The following is a 6264-nucleotide window of genomic DNA, read 5'->3' on the forward strand; positions in this document are numbered from 1 at the left end:
TCTTTATCCATGTCTAATCAATACAAACCCCACACCGGTAATAACAGAAAATAAATGTTTTGGTGTGATATACCCATTCAAACTAGGTGAGACCAGTTTCCATATTCATTTAGCGTCTCCTTGTGGTGAATTGATGATTTGCACCTTGAACTGGCTGACGAAAGGGAATCCTTCGGTGTTCATTGAGCGAATTGAAAAGTATAATTTGGACGATCTTTAACAAAACACAAAACACATTTAAATAAAAGTAAAACACACAAATCAAAATATTTAGCACGATTACGTCAGGATGGCCGAGCGGTCTAAGGCGCTGCGTTCAGGTCGCAGTCTCCCCTGGAGGCGTGGGTTCGAATCCCACTTCTGACATATTTTCCTGCTTGGTTTTCTTTACTTAGTAATCGTGATCTAATGTTACGTTATGATAGATAGATAGTTTTACTTATAAAGGATTTCAAGGGTATACTATAGCGTTGTCGTGGCCGAGTGGTTAAGGCGATGGACTAGAAATCCATTGGGATCTTCCCGCGCAGGTTCGAATCCTGCCGACAACGATTACATCCTTTTGAACTCATCGGATGATCCCTCCGGACTGGTGTGCTTTCCTCTGAGCTGTCTCCTGTAAGTGAACTGAGAAGTGAAATGATTGAGCATTTGAACATACAAGCAATATACCCAATAACACATTTTGTTAAAAATGCAGTCTCAATGTTTGTTTCTTTGTAGCCAACTAGCTATGACAAGCTAAATATGTGGCGTGATGTCGAAAACAATTGTGATTCACTACTTTATTTATTCTTTATTTTTATAGCGGTTGGCAAAAAACGCTGCATTACCTCCACCAACTGGAATTGAGTGTAGCTCAAGAAAGCTCTGCAGTCAGAGCCGGAACGCCCCTTTTCTGTTCGGACTTGATAGGAATTGCGTTCGATTGTTAGGATTTGTAAATAATTTGTTAGGATTTGTTAAGATATTGAGTTGGCAGGCCAGTCGCTTAGAAGGTACGGCCAAGACAACCACGCGAATATAGAACGGGCTTCTCCTGTGTTGTGGCGCGGCGTCCCCCTGTGGTTCCTCCAGTTACGTTTTACATCTCGTTACATTGGAAGTGACGAGCCCACCTCCCAAACTACTGCAATGACAACGGGATTACAGACGGATTGTGTCATTAACACTGCTATGTGACAAGGGCATGTGGACTACAATGTCAACCCACTTCGCCACGATCCCTTTCAATTAAATCTGGATTATTCCATTTTCTTTCCGGGCTCAATACCCCCAATCACCAGGGCTAAAGGGGTAAAAGTGCAGCATTCGAGTCTTCTTTAGCTTTGTTTTAGCAGCAGGATATTATGATATTATGCAGCACTCGGATTTTCTTTATCACAATAAAAGCAATTATTGGCTTTTATTGCAATATAGTTAACAATATAGTTAACAATCTAGTCTTTGAAAACTTAGTCAATCACCGTGTTTAAGGCGATGGTCTAGAAATCCATGCTTCCCTTGCAGGTTCGAATCCTGCCGATAACGGCTCCATTTTGCAAGTCCCTCGGAAGACCCCTCGCTATTGAAGGGGCACGCTGATATATTTCAGTGATGTGAGGAGTGAGAGCACCCATAGAGGTTTTTTATGCTGCGTGCCTGTGCATTATGCCAGTGTGTTGAGCGAGAATAGTAGCGACCCCTGTGCTTTCTCCTGCTTGATGTCAACACCCCTTTATCTTGGGAGCCCAGGCAGCCTACAAAGAGCCAGGGTGGCCAAGCCTATCATATTTAAGTTTTGAACATTTTAAAATGTCTGTCATTTAAGCATCCATAACAACAACTTGAGCCAATTCGGGAACCGGTTGTGTTCCTGTACTAATAACCAGTGTCTTTAACTCTGCATGAAACAAGTATGTTAGGATATGCTATCACTGGTTTTTCATTTTTTTCATTGCAGCCTAAGATGTGCATGCTCCTTAACTACAGAAACCAAACATTCGATAACTTTTTTATTGGTGTTGCTCATGGCAGCCTACTACATTTACTTGTGATATTATTTTCTGTAGACTGAATCATTTGGTAACTGATGAGAAAAAAATGAACAGGTTTAATTCGGTCACATTACTATTTTTGTGAGTCATTAAACAGTGCTATTATAGTAAACGACAAGGTCCTACCATGATATAGAGATGGAATTAAAACATTGGACAAAAATATTAAATGATTCAGTGATTCAAATGCCACAGCCCTCCCTGTTGATAAGTCCTGCTGCCTTCACAGCAGTCCCTGGTGTCAACTCCCAGGCCCCTCAGGAGGAATTGTTAAATAACTAACAGTAGTTACACACACAGAAAACCCCTATTCGGGAGTTTAGTATGTCTCAGCAATTCATCAAGTCATCCTCTAGTGAAGTGTCAGCCCTTCAGGCAGTGGATGAAGAGTGTCACAGGCACGGACTACGCTGGGCATCCGTGGTTCTCCTGCCCAGTGGTGTGAGTGTTGCAGTGAGGTGGGAGTGTCTTTCTGAGCCTTTGTGGAAGTCACAGGATCCCGAAGGAAAAAGGGCAAAGACCTGCCTTTATTTCTGCAGGGTATCAATCTCCCAGCTATTTTACTGCTGGCAAATGAACCTCTCCAGGCAGACATTGTCCTCTGTGCTGTAGCTGCTCGACAGCACCAAGAGACACACAACCTGCCAGAGGGCACAGCCTGACAGGCTAAACCATCTGTCCCTCCTGCTAAACCTGACACTTGAACCAAGTGGGTGTATACCAGGGAGGTGCTGGCCAACAGCTGCAAAAAGTGTGAGCATCGAAGCTTTTCAGAGGCAGGGCATAAAGAATGCAATACTGACAATCCAACACTGAGTCACTGTTAGGGGAGTGGCTAAAGCATATGAAATAGGAGATGTAAATGTTATATTAGTTTATTGATTGTTGTCTTTAATGATGATTGTGCTGTTAATACTTTATTAATATTATGTTTGTATTCAATATTTTTCATTAATTTCAGCTTGATAAAAAACTGAATCTCACCCGCATCTTGTCTGTTTGTGTCATCCCTATTTCATCTGAAGTTTTTCAAAGCTAGTTAGTATTGAAAATATTTTTATATTAGACAAGGTACAGTAGATCGAACAAAACTGGTTTTGGATAAAATTCACAGTAGTGAAGCTCTATGAGAAAAAGCTTTGCCGCCAGCTGTTTGTTTAGAAATTCTAGGTACAATTAAAAGGCCTGCATCTTGCGATTGTAGGTTACTTGTAGGTATGTATGGCTGGATCATTTCAGCAAGGTAAGTAGGAGCAGGTCTATGTATTGATTTATAGGTTAACAATAAAACCTTAAAATCAGCCCTAACCCTAACAGGCAGCCAGTGTAAAGAGGCTAGTACTGGAGTAATGTGTTCAATTAATTTTTTTCTAGTTAGGATTCTAGCAGCCGTGTGCAGCACTAATTGAAGTTTATTTATTAGTTTGTCTGGATAACCAGAGAGAAGAGCATTGCAGTAATGTAGTCTAGAAGTAACAAAAGCATGGATTCATTTTTCTGCATCAGTTTTTGATAGAAAGTTTCTAATTTTTGCAATGTTTCGAAGATGAAAATAAGCAACTCTTGAGACATATTTTATATGTTCTTCAAAGGAGAGGTCAGGGTCAAGGGTAACGCCAAGGTTTTTTACAGATTTTTGGGATATGACCATGCAGCCGTCGAGGTTCACAGTGAGATCTGCTAACTACGCTCTTTGTTTATTGGGTCCTAAAACGAGCATTTCTGTTTTCCTTGAATTTAAGAGCAAGAAATTCTCTGTCATCCACTTCCTAATATCTGAAACGCATTCTTCCAAAGTTGCTAATTTAGGAGCTTCTCCATGCTTCATTGAAATATATTACTGTGTGTCATCAGCATAACAGTGAAAGTTTACATTGTGATTTCGGATTACATCGCCCAGAGGGAGCATATATAGTGAGACCAATAATGGGCCCAGAACCGAGCCTTGAGGAACACCAAAGCATACCTTTGACTTGTCAGAGGATATGCTATCCACACTAAAAAAACTGATATCTTTCAGATAAAAAAGATTTAAACCAGGCTAGAACATGTCGCCCAATATGGGTTTCCAGTCTCTCTACGAGAAGGGAGTGATCAATAGTGTCAAAAGTAGCACTAAGATCAAGAAGCAACAGAACGGATGCGGAATCTTTGTCCGAGGCCATTAGAAGGTAATTTGTTACCTCCACGAGTGCAGTCTCAGTACTATGATGGGATCTGAAACCGGACTGGAGTATTTCATAAATGTTATTTGTCTTTAGGAAGGCATTCAGTTGTTGGGAAACACATTTTTGAGAGAAATGGAAGGTTTGATATTGGCCTATAATTGTTTAATATGTCGGGATCCAGATTAGATTTCTTTTGAAGAAGCTTAATTTGCGCTATTTTTAGTGAGTTTTGTATACATCCGGAGGAAAGGGAGCAATATTATGTTCATCAATGGCTGACCTAGCACAGGAAATAGCTCCTTAAGTAATTTTGTTGGAATCGGGTCTAGCTGAGTTTTTGTGGGTTTAGAACTCATTACAAATTTAGTAAATGTGTCGAGCGATACGGTATCAAAAAATTCAAGTGTCCCCATTGACACCTGGTCAGGGAGGTTCAGGACATTTTTAGGACAACTGAGATTTTGAGGACCATAACTATTTAAGGAGGAGTCAGTTATTTGTTTTCTAATGGTGATCTTTTCATCAAAGTAGTTCATGTATTCATTACAACTAAAGTGAAGACCCACTTCACTTGCTAAGCTTTGCTTTTTTGTTAACTTTGCAACTGTATCAAAGAGACATTTTGGATTGTTTTTGTTCACCTCAATCAGGTTGGAGAAATAAGCTAAACGAGCAGACGTGAGTGATTTTCGGTATTGTAGTGTACTGTCTATCCAGGCTAGTCTAAATACTTCCAACTTGGTGGCGTGCCACTTTCGCTCCAATTTCCTGGAGGATGGTTTAACTGCTCTAGTATTGTCTGTGTACCAGGGAGCAAGTTTCTTGTTGCGTATTTCTTTAGTTTTTAGTGGTGCAACTGTGTCTAATTTGTTTCGCAGTGTTGAGTTTAGGTGCTCGATTTTATTTACTCTGTCGTTAATGAGCGAACTTGTAAGAATATCAAGGAATTTATTTGTAGTCCGAGAATTTATAGTATGGCTTTTGAAACTCATTGTTTGCGGAGCAAGTGGATTTCTAAAAGAACATTTTAACGGTAAATGTAATAAGACAGTGATCCGATAATCCAGGATTTTGGGGGGAAATTATTAGATCTACAATATCTATTTCTCGTGACAGGACTAAATCTAAGGTGTGATTGTGGCAATGTGTTGGACCTGAGACATGTTGGATGAAACCCATTGAGTCAATTATGGCTTCAAAGGCTTTATGAAGAAGATCATTGGACTTTTCCAATGATTTTTTCCATAAAAATTTGAATACTATCTGCCATGACTACAAGGTTAGACAAGAATTCTGGAAACTCATTGAGGAACATTGTGTATGGCCCGGGGGGCCTATAAATAGTAGCTATGTAAAACGATTTATCGGCCTGGTTAACTTTCATTAGTAAAACTTCAAAAGAATGAAACTCAGTGATATGTTTGAGAGTAAATTTATATTTACGGTCATAAATATTAGCGACACCGCCTCCTTTTCGGGATGCACGAGGGATATGATCACTAGTATAACCAGGAGGAGATACCTCATTTAACGCAGTGAATTCATTAGGCTTTAGCCACGTTTCACATAAACCAATAACATCTAGTTTATGGTCAGAGATTAATTAATTTACGGCAAGGGATCTAACATTTAGGAGTCCCATTTTGAGATGCGAGGTGATACAGTCATTAAAATGTTTTTGTGACCGAGGCGGAGAAAGGCTTTATCTTAATAAGGTTGTTTTTGTTAGCACTACCTTGTTTAACTTTTCTAAGCCTGGAACGAGTCACAGTTTAAGCAATTTTGAGCGTGGCATGGTTGTTGGTGCCAGACGGGCCGATCTGAGTATTTCACAATCTGCTCAGTTACTGGGATTTTCACACACAACCATTTCTAGGGTTTACAAAGAATGGTGTGAAAAAGGAAAAACATCCAGTATGCGGCAGTCCTGTGGGCGAAAATGCCTTGTTGATGCTAGAGGTCAGAGGAGAATGGGCCGACTGATTCAAGCTGATAGAAGAGCAACTTTGACTGAAATAACCACTCGTTACAACCGAGGTATGCAGCAAAGCATTTGTGAA

At 40.1% G+C, this 6264-nt stretch overlaps 2 non-coding genes across 2 annotated transcripts; both read left to right on the top strand.

The window, feature by feature from the left end:
- The first annotated feature begins 283 nt into the window (after positions 1–283).
- trnal-cag lies at positions 284–366 on the top strand. Its single transcript has one exon. It is a non-coding gene; the product is annotated as a tRNA-Leu (tRNA).
- Positions 367–469: 103 nt separating this feature from the next.
- Positions 470–551, top strand: trnas-aga. The gene has a single exon. It is a non-coding gene; the product is annotated as a tRNA-Ser (tRNA).
- The last annotated feature ends 5713 nt before the right edge of the window (positions 552–6264 follow it).

Source organism: Esox lucius, chromosome 22 (assembly GCF_011004845.1).
Source record: "Esox lucius isolate fEsoLuc1 chromosome 22, fEsoLuc1.pri, whole genome shotgun sequence".
In the NCBI taxonomy this organism is placed as follows: Eukaryota; Metazoa; Chordata; class Actinopteri; order Esociformes; family Esocidae; genus Esox; species Esox lucius.